Here is an 11,282-nt window from a genome sequence, read left to right on the forward strand (position 1 = left end):
TCTGTGCTGCCATTGGTGAATTGCTCCAAGCAAGCCAGTTTGGCTATCTTGAGGCAAGTTTCTTAAATACAGAGCAGAAACCAGCACAACTACTCAACCTTCATATTCCAGGACTTTGGGCTGATGAGTGTCAAGGGCTTTCCTGTGAGAGCATTAGAAAAGAGTTGTCATAACAGTGATTGGAATTATTTCTTCTTAGTGTCACGTGGGAAACAATTATTGATTAGGGAAGGTTTTATAAACAAGCCCACATATTGTCCCCCTGGGTGGCATATTAATTATTAAGTAAACAAGAAAAAATAAATGTGTGCACAGTGTTGTTATTACAAGCAGTAGGAGCCATTTATCATGGTGCCATATGAAATCAAACTGAACAGAAGTGATAATTGAATCCCTTGGTTACTACCATTCCTCTGGCAGAGAATCCCTGGGAAGCATGATCATTAATTGATTGCCGTGTATGATTAAAAATGAAGGAATAAACCTCAGCATTATTTCACATATTTCAGTGAAATGTATCAATTAATTTATATCAGGAGTGTTATTTGGTCTGGATTAATAAAATAGATATTGGGATTTTAATATTATATGTGGTTTTTTCATAGCAAAATATTTTCTTTGTTCTAGTCATCACCAGTTCAAGACAAAATGAGGTGCTCCCATAGCTCTCATCTCTCCTGATTTTTACCTTGGGACTTGCAACCTTCCACAAATTTTTTTAGAGCTCATTTGCCTAAACCATATTCTTATCAGACAACTTCAACTTTTATTAAAAGGTGAAAATGAATTCTATTCCTCACAACTGGCTACCTGCAAAATGTCGACCTGAAATATTCAGTAGCAAAGAAAACCAGGAAATTAAGTTCTAGTGTATATAAATGGTGAAGTCCTGATTGCCAAACATTTATGTCAGTGGGCTTTTATTTCCCACTGTCATGATGCAGTAAATAAAATGGAAAAATAATAATGAAAATAGAGCAGTAATGTCTCTCTATTTCTTCTAATAAATCAAGATTAAGAAAAAAATTAATATGATTTATCTAATATCTCCCAGATGATCCATGTCACAGACCAGAAAGAAACCCAACTTCTTTGTCACAAGACTGCCCTCCTTTTTATATCAGCATTACCCAGTGCTGAGTAATGGAAAGAGAGGCTGGGAATCTAGCACCTGAAGAAAGACTCAGACCAGAGCTGCTCAAACAGGATTCCCAATAGCTGAAGACAAATACAGAGGTAATAGTTGCTGTTCAATAATTTAATCTCAAACTATTTTGCCATTTTGGAAATAACATTTCATCATTGCATTCAGAAGAAGTAAAAAATATGACTCAATAATTGCAAACCACGTGAAAGCTTTTCAAATACAACTTGTATTTGCAGACATTAGAGTGAGATTATCTTAACAGCTCAATGGCCCTCCATCAGCCTAGATGATCACTGAAATAGAAATCTTAATGAGTCAGCTAACATGCAATGACAAGCTGTCTCCTTCATAATGTTTAAAAAGGGTCTATTTATTCTTCAGGCTCTGTCAGAGGATGGGATGTGTTCTGTGGAAAAGAAATGGATATAAAGGCCATTGGATATCCCAATTCTAGCTCAGTTGCCCAGTACTACTGTAACCACATTTTCGGGGTGCTTAACTGGAATTGATAATATTTTATGAGCATGGGAAAAAGGGGTTTTTTCTTCAAATTTGCAGGGAAGACTATTAATGAAAAATTAATTCCAGAAATCTTGCAAAGCTCATCAGGTCAGGAAACAGAAATAATGTCATGTGACTTTTCAAAGCAATTTTCCATAAGCAATAAAAGAAAGTGAATTTTTTTTCACTGTCTTAAAAACTTCTTTCTTGTTGAACCAAGGCCTGAGCCACACTATCTGTGCCCTGTAAGGAACTACATCTTCCCTGCCTCTGAGTCCCTGGTGAGACTTTTTCACAAGACTATGGTCTTTTCCTTCAGATTCTTGTCTAATTCTTTGCTAATAACTGTGTTTTGACCAATGTCATATTTCCTTCTTCATCTGCTTCTGAGTGATTTTGGTCCTTACTAACCCGAGAGGAATCCCACTTTGTAAAACAGATGAACCCCAATCAGGTAGATGTCTAGTGAATGAGCACCTGTTCCCTCCACTGCTATTCGCAACTCCTTCTGTTGGATATCTTCCCTTTCTGCCCCAGAACAAGGAATTTTCCATTCCTTGTTCAAAATGGTAGAACAGTTTACCTCCCTGGGAATTTTCTTCTGAAAGTCAGCAGAGTTAACTGCTCCCTCATGTCTCCTCTATGTATTGTTACTGCTTGAGGATTTCTTCTCACTCTTCCACAGAAAAAGATGCCCTTGCCATCTCTCTTCCTCTTTGAGCTCCTAGACTTTTTTTCTGCTGTAAGATACTCCATTTGTGAATGATTCTTCCTGACAGCACTTATCCTGAACTGCTTTGACTCAAGAAACCAGATGTACTAATTATTTACTTGTCCCAGTTAACTTTTTTCTGTTGAAGAAATATATATATTTCAGGATTATATCATACTCCTGAAATGCTTAGAAATTAAAGGAATTCTACAAACAGAAAAGGAAGATAATTCTCTAGATCATCAAAGTTATTTGAAACAAAAATATTCATTGTGTGCGTCTGATAAATTTCTGTAAAGTGGATTCTGTAAAAGTATGTATGTGCATAAGCATTTAAGTGGCTTACTGGACTGCAGGCATGTCATAGCAGATGAACTCCTGTGGAAATGAAGCCTAGAGCTCTAGTCACCACCTTAAAAACTCTCATACTCATGTTTCCAGAAGAGTTCTACTCAGAAATTTTGTTTTCAGCAGAGCTCTACTTGCAGATAAAACACTGAAAATAGAATAGAGTACAGGCAAGTAAGGTAAATTATATATGTTTGTGTGAAAGACAAGTTCTAGGCTATCACTCATTTTTGTCTCAGAATGAAAATTGTTTACACATAGATTATCACTTTGAAGCTTTGAATGCGGATCTCAAATTTTGAGGGAGAACGAGGTGCATTGAACAATGGGAATTGTTCCCATAAACCCACTGTTACATTTTAAAGGACTGTTCTGAGAATATAGACTGCATTCCCCACCCCAAAGATATTCATGGAGTGAAAGGGAGCCATTCTAAAAATGTGTCTTTTACTTAGCCCTATTAAAAAACTGGCCCCAAATCTTTGAAAACAAACTCACTGTAAGATTAATTAAGTCTTTTTAAGGGACCCAAAGTGGTCATCATTACATACATTACAAAAGGTCAGCCTAGTTTTACTAACTCCTGTGTCAAGTTTACCCTGTAGCAAACTTAGTGCCTTTACTAAGTTGATCCAAAGAAAGGGAATCGCTGGCAATTAGCCAAAATGAAATGAGAACTACTCTCTTCCTTCATCATTTTAATCCTTGTATTTTATTGCTGGTGTAAATAGGTTTATAACCTTCCATTATGAAGCATAGACATCTGTTCAGCTTAGCACTAAACATCTGGTTATTCCAACAAAGCATATAATTATATTTAATGGATGAGAAGTGTTTGATGGATTGCATCCAAGTATCTGAATAAGACAGTTATGCATAAAGACTATTTGCATGGATTAGCTTGGCAGGCTAACAAGACACAGCAGAAAATTATTTTGTCTGATAGTTACATTGATTTCAACTGATGTTTTGCGTTGCAGAGGCTGTCGACATTTATTTTAGATACAATCACAAATTCTTTTCATTTTCTTTAGGCAGCCACAAAATGTAGAGATGTTTATTTGCTTGATCATCAGGTTCAATCCCCTAACACTGCAAGATTCCTCTGTGTTGTACTTTGACAGTGGCTTGTGTTTTTCAAACTTAGCATGAAATATTGAAAGAAATAATCCCTCTACTTCTTGCCCTGGTATTCTATTGTTATCCCCTAGAAGATGTTTCTGTCAGGAAGCATTCCTTGCATGGAAAAAATTGGACATTTTTCAGCTAGTTGATGTGAGCAAGTAGCTTGCCAAAGGTGATACAACACATTGTCTTAAAATGAGAACTATTGTCCAAGAAACATTAGTAGTGGAATTCCTCCAGGATTACTTATTTTCGTTAAGAATCGTGACACAAAAGTGGGAGTGCTCTAATTAAACTGCAAAGCATCATTAATAGAGGATGATCAGAATAGTAGACAAGAAGAGCTAGATGACCTTGAAAATGCTAGAAGAACTGGGAAAAAAGTAAATTGCATAAACCACAAGGTCACTTTCTTGGAGACTGATAACAGGCTGTAGGCCATGAGGTCCGGCTTGGGAAATCACAGAGCACAAGACAAGACACTTATTGTGGACAACATTTCAAACTACATCAAAACTTCAGACACAATCCTGGCTGGCAATTGGGCAAAGATTTTGTACTATGGACTGAGAAATCTGAACTGTATGATATGGGGAGTTTGTCTGGAAGGTTTGGGAACTGTTCTGGCCACCTACATTGAAGGAGTACAGGATCCAACAGGAGACATAAGAGAACACCAACAGGGTGACTGGGGTCATGAAGGGCTTATCTTGTCACACACAGATAGAAGAGTTTGTCCTTTTTGAACTAATATAAGACAATTTTGGAGATTACAGAACTGATCCCTTTAAACACATCATGGGGAGAAAATAAATCTCCAAAGAGAAAGAAGAGCCAAAGGAACTCTTTAAACTGCACGATAATTTGGGACCATTAACACATTGATAGAAGCTTGCCTTGAATAAATTAAACTTGTAAATTAGCAGACTTTTCCTACCCACTCACTAGGTTAGCAAGATTGTACAACTGACTTTCGGGAATAACAGCTTTAAGACAGATGCTAATAATTTTTTTAAGGAAATGGCATTGGTCTCTATAATAACACAGGCTGGGTTCAGAGGCAGAAGATGTCTTTGTCAGCCACACGTCTTGTGTCCCAGGGAAAGCAACAATGAATGGAAGCCCATTACTCCTGAATCACCACAGCACTATTATCTCCAACCACTGCTTGGTTATTGACATTGAAGAGATAAATTGAGTAATTCAGTTTGGCAAATATCTTTTGAAAACAACATGTCACTGTTTAATAATACAGGGCTTTATATGTTAGATATTTTTGTGCCAGAGGTTAAGAAAAACATTGTGGACACTTTTCTAAAGGGAGGGATTATAAATGTGATTTACCTTGTGAGATCAATTGAATGACTGACTTATCCCATGACACTGTGGACTGTATGTCTGGAAATAACTTCAGCAAATGGTGTCAGTCTCAACCAGATACAGGGACTTGCTGAGATTAATTCTTCCCCATTTCTTCCTCTGAGATAGGGTAGCTACTTGCTGCCCTTTATTCAACACACATGCTCAGACTACATTAGTTCACCTTTTACAGATGAAGAAACAAAACAATCTCCAAAACCACAAACATTCAAGAAATAAATCTTGCATAATATGTTTTCCTTCAGGAATATTAGTTCATCCAGACAGATAAAAACATTAGGTGGGAATGTATCCATGTTGATAGGAATTTCTTCCAAAAAAATGAGCACCAAACCAAACAAAATTAAAACTAAGTGAAATCCCTTCCAAAACCCACCATACTCAAAATGTTGTATAAAGTTAAAAATAAATTTGCAAAAATTTAGTTTACCCTGAACTGACATTTTCCTCCCTAAGAAACTTCAATATCTGAACCTTATCTGGAGCAAAATATAATTTCTGAGTCACATAATGTACTTTCACATTAAAAATCCAGTTCCCTTATAGCACCGATTAAAACATAGAACATGGTGTACGTGAGTTCAGATCTTTATGGAAAATTCCTGATCTACTACAAAGACACAAAGTCCTGGATTCCCCATTCTGATTCAGAAAACTTCTTTTTCCTCATCAAGATTTGCATGTGATAAATGAAAAAGTGATCACTTTACTTTTGGTGACTCACAGTTACTTTCCATCATAGCTGATGTAATACAGCCAAACTTAAAGTTTTCCTTATCTGTCAGAGTTTATTAAGAAACTTGTGTCTTTGCTTGAAAATAACAGGCCCGTCGTTACGAAGTCATGAATTTCCCCATGAAAATAGGTCTATCCTATTTTCTCAGGAAAATGACATTATTTTTGCTTTAAGATGATGCTAGGGCTATTTTTCACCATGTTTTTGATAAGTCACTCAGGAGAAAACCATTTCCATGGATTTGGTGTTTCTTGGTACTGAAATGATACAGGTTACATGTTCACCATTTTCCTGAGGTTCCTCCATTTGGTTTTGAAACAGGCACTTCTTAAAATAGAAGATTTTTCAAAAAATGCTTTAAGATAACTGCCCATGGCAAGGTGGTTGGAATTAGATGGCCTTTAAGATCCCTTCCAGCCCAAACCATTCTATAAGTCTATGAAATATTTTTAGTCATTTACCACAGGAAATGTATTCTAAAGAGCTGTTATTGCCAGTCTACTCTTCTTTAGAATAGGAATGCAAAATAATTGTTTGTCTACTTTTTCTTTTGATCTGATGATGCCATGAAATGTATTTAATGCGTTACATTTAAATGTTTCTGTTCTTGCCTGCACTGTATTTGTTTATTAAAAAGAAAAATGAAAATTTGCGTAAATTCAAGCTTCCAATCAAGCCTGCAATGCTCACAGTATTTGTACTTGGCTAGGACTGCCATGGCTCATTATTTTCTCAACTCAATCCAAGTTCATTTCCTAACAGACACCAGCTTCAAATGGCCAATTCTCAATGTATTTTTGTTTGTGGTAGTCAGTTTTGCCATATACTGCTAAGTGGCCTCCCTACACCCTGCACACAATCAGATGTACTTTTATTTGTGTTCCATCCACCCAACTAGCTAGGCAAATTTTCTATCAGCTTTTGCATCTATGCATCTTTTAACTACCCACCTCGCACAGCACCATCGTTCTAATAACTTTGTATGAAAAGACAGCACTTAAGGTAATGGTAGCAAATCATACAAGAATGCAAGATGAACAGACAGTCCTGTTGGAATGAAAATGAAACCATTTGCAGGGATGACATTATAGAGGCTGTTTAATACAGTAGTCACACTAAGTGAAACCTTTGTCAGAGGGAGACAGTCATTTAAGTGTCTAATGCAAATCTGGTGAAGTAAAAACATTCCACTGTTAAGTGACTTACTGAAGTCATCATATAAGGACCTAGAACTGTGCTTGTACAGAGCTGTTAGACTGAAATTAGGTAAAAATCTGAATTCTATCCTAATTGTGGGATGTCTTTTGGCAAGTGATTTCAGTCTAGGTAACTCAGTAAATGTATTTCTATCATCACCTTCCCAGTTCCACTTACTTAACTATTTTCTCACAAGTTTACTAAAAAGTCATGCTTGGCAGATGCTGAAACACAGATGGATGCAGAAGGTTTAACATGTTAGATGCAACAGAAAATGGGCACCCTAACGAGTGAAGAGAGTACCACATCCTCCAAATAAAAAATAAAACCAGCTATCAAGAGATTCTACATCCCTAGGATCAGCACCCACCATAAGAAAAGATATAAGAAATGTCTTATTGATTCAGCATCAAGGTGTCTCTATCCAGAATCCAGCACTGAAATCATGTGAAATCAGGACAGGAAAACACAAAAAGGCGAGAAAAAGTGATACTTCCTTCCTAATACTTTCCCTATCTCCAATTATTTTATTTTGGGATTTTCTGACTCCATGCCATATGTCTACTTCCCCAAAGGTTACCTCTTCCAAACTGTCATTCAGTCTTGAACTTGTGGAATTTTTTTTGCATCTGCAGCACTACTTAATAAGATTATTGGAGGAAATTAAGAGTCATCAAGCATGATATTAGAAAGAAGTGTAAAAAGAGAACAAAAAGGCATCTATTATGATATCTGTGCAAGACTTTGAAAAGCTGTCTCAAAAGAGGACCATTTCCAGAACTGTTTCATCACAGACAGCTCTTTTATTTCAATAGTGCTCCAGCCCTTCAGAAGCCAACCAATCTAATCATTAAATTCAAAAGTAAGGTCATATAGATACTGATACCAGTCCAGGACACTGGGATATGTATTTTAGTAACAGTAAAGGGAATAGACTGAGAACTACAGTGTGCTTTATTTGGTAAATTGGAGATCTTCCTGGGAGTAACTGACCCTTGCAACACCCCATCAATGACTAGGGCAGATCTGCAGTAACTCACCTTTCTAAAATGTTGTTCATGTAAACAGGACTTAATTCAAGGCAATTCAATGATCTGTGTTACAGCAAAGGTCATACTACACAATAGTCTCCTCTACAGGCCTGTGACTTTTTCACAGGCAGGCCTTGCATATTTACTGAGAACACAGGGACTCTCTTTTAAAAAGCAGAATAGGATGTTGTGCTGTGGGACTGACCTGGCTTAGCAGACGTTAAAGATCCATTGTTATAAAAGCTACGATAATTGACACCAGCTTCTTTTAAAGAAGCTTCTGGATAAAATAAATGGAAGCAAAGGTAGAGAAAAGTGCATCTCCCTCTCTCTGACCATAGGTCTATACCTGTGAAAGAGTTTCCTTTCGGAATAATTAAGATATGAACATCTGTTTCCTGGAATGGGTATATTTTTATTCTCTCCTGTAACTTGAGTAAAAGCTAGCAACCCACTTGTCCAAGATACTGAGTAGCCATGTACAAGGTCATGAAACTTTCAAGAACTTTGCAGAGAGATTCATGTAGCACACATGACAGAGTGTGATCAAGGCAAAGCAAATGATCATATAAGTTGCAGGACTGGGTGTGGGTAGTGGTCATAACAATTCCCTTCGGACACAGAAGGAGCTCCCAGCAGACTTCAGTTAAATGAGAGACCTGAACCCTAACTCTTGAGGTGAATGCCCTGAGCAGGTGGGAAAGGGAAATCTGTACTGGAAAGAGTATTCCCACTTGACAAACTGATTTACCCCTGCCATGCAACAAAATCAGTGCCCAAGCACAGGTCATGCTTTGGGTGACAGCCCGCCTTACGTAACCTTTGATCCAGCTCTGCTCACAATGCACAAGGCAGTGCATCCTGTCTGTATGCAAAGCAGTTTAAATTCCAGGTGTCCTGGGCTAACCCACTGATGCCCTTATGACATATTTTAGGAAGTTCTGTCTGGAGAGTACCCCACTTGACACTGTCGATATTCACACATTGCAAAAGCAAATGAGCAATATGTTGGCAGGCACAGAGGAAAAAGAAAACACAGAGGTTTTACTTCTGTGTTCACATTCTTAGCTCAGTGCTGCTCTCCCTAAGATATGCTTAAGCCTGTGTCTAAATAGAGAATTGCAGCTACACAGAGTAGGTGTGAGATAAGTTTGGGGAGGATGGAAGCAGTCAAAGCATGTCTACCACATCACACAATGAATGGAGTATGGGAAAATGTAACTAAGGATTCACAAGCAAAGCCATATGCCCTGTGAAACATCTCTTCTTACACATAATTCATACAAAGTTTGATACAACCCCTTTGCACTCTCTGGGAGAGAAAAAAAGTCCTTGTTGTCAGGGCCTGAACCACTTTTTCTGTGACACACTGAATGAGCTGCCTCATTCCAAAAGTTCACACAGCTGCCCCTGTGGTAACTGTGGGAATAATCCTGTGAAAGTGCTGTGTGTTCCACACCAGTAACTGCAAAGATCCTTTCAATCCCTCCACTGGCTTCGAGTTTTTTTAATTGAGGCAGTGCCTCCCAAAATTATTAGAGCAGCACAAGAACACATCTAAGCTGTGAAACCCTGAAATCAAGTGCAGAGGGAAGTAAGGAAGGAAATGGGTAGGGGGGAAGGGGGAGGGGGGGAGGGGGCGTGTGTGCATTGAATGGGTAAGAGAACTCATCATAAATAAAATGAATAGATTTAAAAATGCAACACCTTAAGTGTAATGTCACCTGTCTGCCTGAGTTGCCCACTTCTCTCAGGGCCACAGTTTCAGTGAGCAGCTGTTTTCCCGTTATAAAAAAAGACCGCTCAAAGAAAAAGCATTCCGTGCAAGAGCAGCATGAGCTGAAGGTTGCTTCCCACCAATGTGTATGATAGAGCAAACATCCAGCCATGTTACAAAGGCTTTTTGCAGTGAGCAAATACGTATGTGTTGGCATGTGTGAAGAATAATAAATGAAGATTCATTTTCTGACTTCATTGATTTTCTACCTGAATATAAATAATTTATGCTACCAGATGGACTCTACCAGTTGACCATAAGCTGAAAGCAGTTTGGGGGTCCCTTTGTTCGCTCAGGTGCCTTTTATCATGAATTTCTTTAAATAAGTAGAAAACCAAACTACTTCAGAACAAGCTAAAGCCTTAGCCATAATTATATTAGAGATTGAAGATCTGCTTTTAGTGATCCCAAGGTCTCTATTCCCAACACCTAAAGAGTATAATAGAAAAAATGTGTCATCATCACTGAGTTAATTTAATGTTTTTATCCAAACAGTATTATCAGGACAATGAACTACATTTTCAGGAAATCAGAATGAGTAGCTCCCACCTTGAAAAGCTTAGATAACAAGGACCAAGGCACATGCAAGGGGGACAGAGATGCCTCAGGCCCATATTCTCTGTAAGAGTGTTGTATGCATTGGGAGATGCCTCATAAAAAAATAGAGTATGAAGCATGAAACTTGCTCAGGGGATAATCGTGGCTAGAAGGAACAAGCCTGGGGAAGATACAAGTGAAGATTAAAGAGACAGGCAGGGGCTGAAGTGTAAGGAGCTTTGCTCTGGGGGACATAGACTATCCTAGCAAAAAGATGAGAGATGCCTTTTCATTTTGAACTAGAACTTACTGCACTTGACAGAGGCATTTTAAGGATTGTTTCATCCTAAGAGAAAACACACCCATGAGGAAAAACCCTTGGAGGAGGTGACAAAGCAGCTAGTAAGAACAGAAAGATTTAAGAATCAGAGGTGATAAAGTAGTAGAAAAGAGTCACTATTCTTCTAGCTCCCTGGATACTTGAAGTTGGGGAACTCATTCAAAATTGAAAACCATTTTATTCATTGAAGACTATCATAATTTCAAAAGCTGCTAAACATGACAATAAGTACAGCACATGTTGAATGAACAGAAAAATTTGCGGTTTATTAAGAGAGCTATTGAACTCCAACATTAATTACTCAACTGGTAAGACTAGGTTCAATAACTTATTAAAAGAATACATGTATTGGGCTGTTCATGCAAGACAAACAGGAGAGAAGTATTACACCAAAAAGGAGAGAAGTGACATGTCTAATACAACTTTACATTTGTAATCTTTTCAATAAATT

Source organism: Corvus cornix, chromosome 7 (assembly GCF_000738735.6).
Source record: "Corvus cornix cornix isolate S_Up_H32 chromosome 7, ASM73873v5, whole genome shotgun sequence".
Taxonomy (NCBI): domain Eukaryota; kingdom Metazoa; phylum Chordata; class Aves; order Passeriformes; family Corvidae; genus Corvus; species Corvus cornix.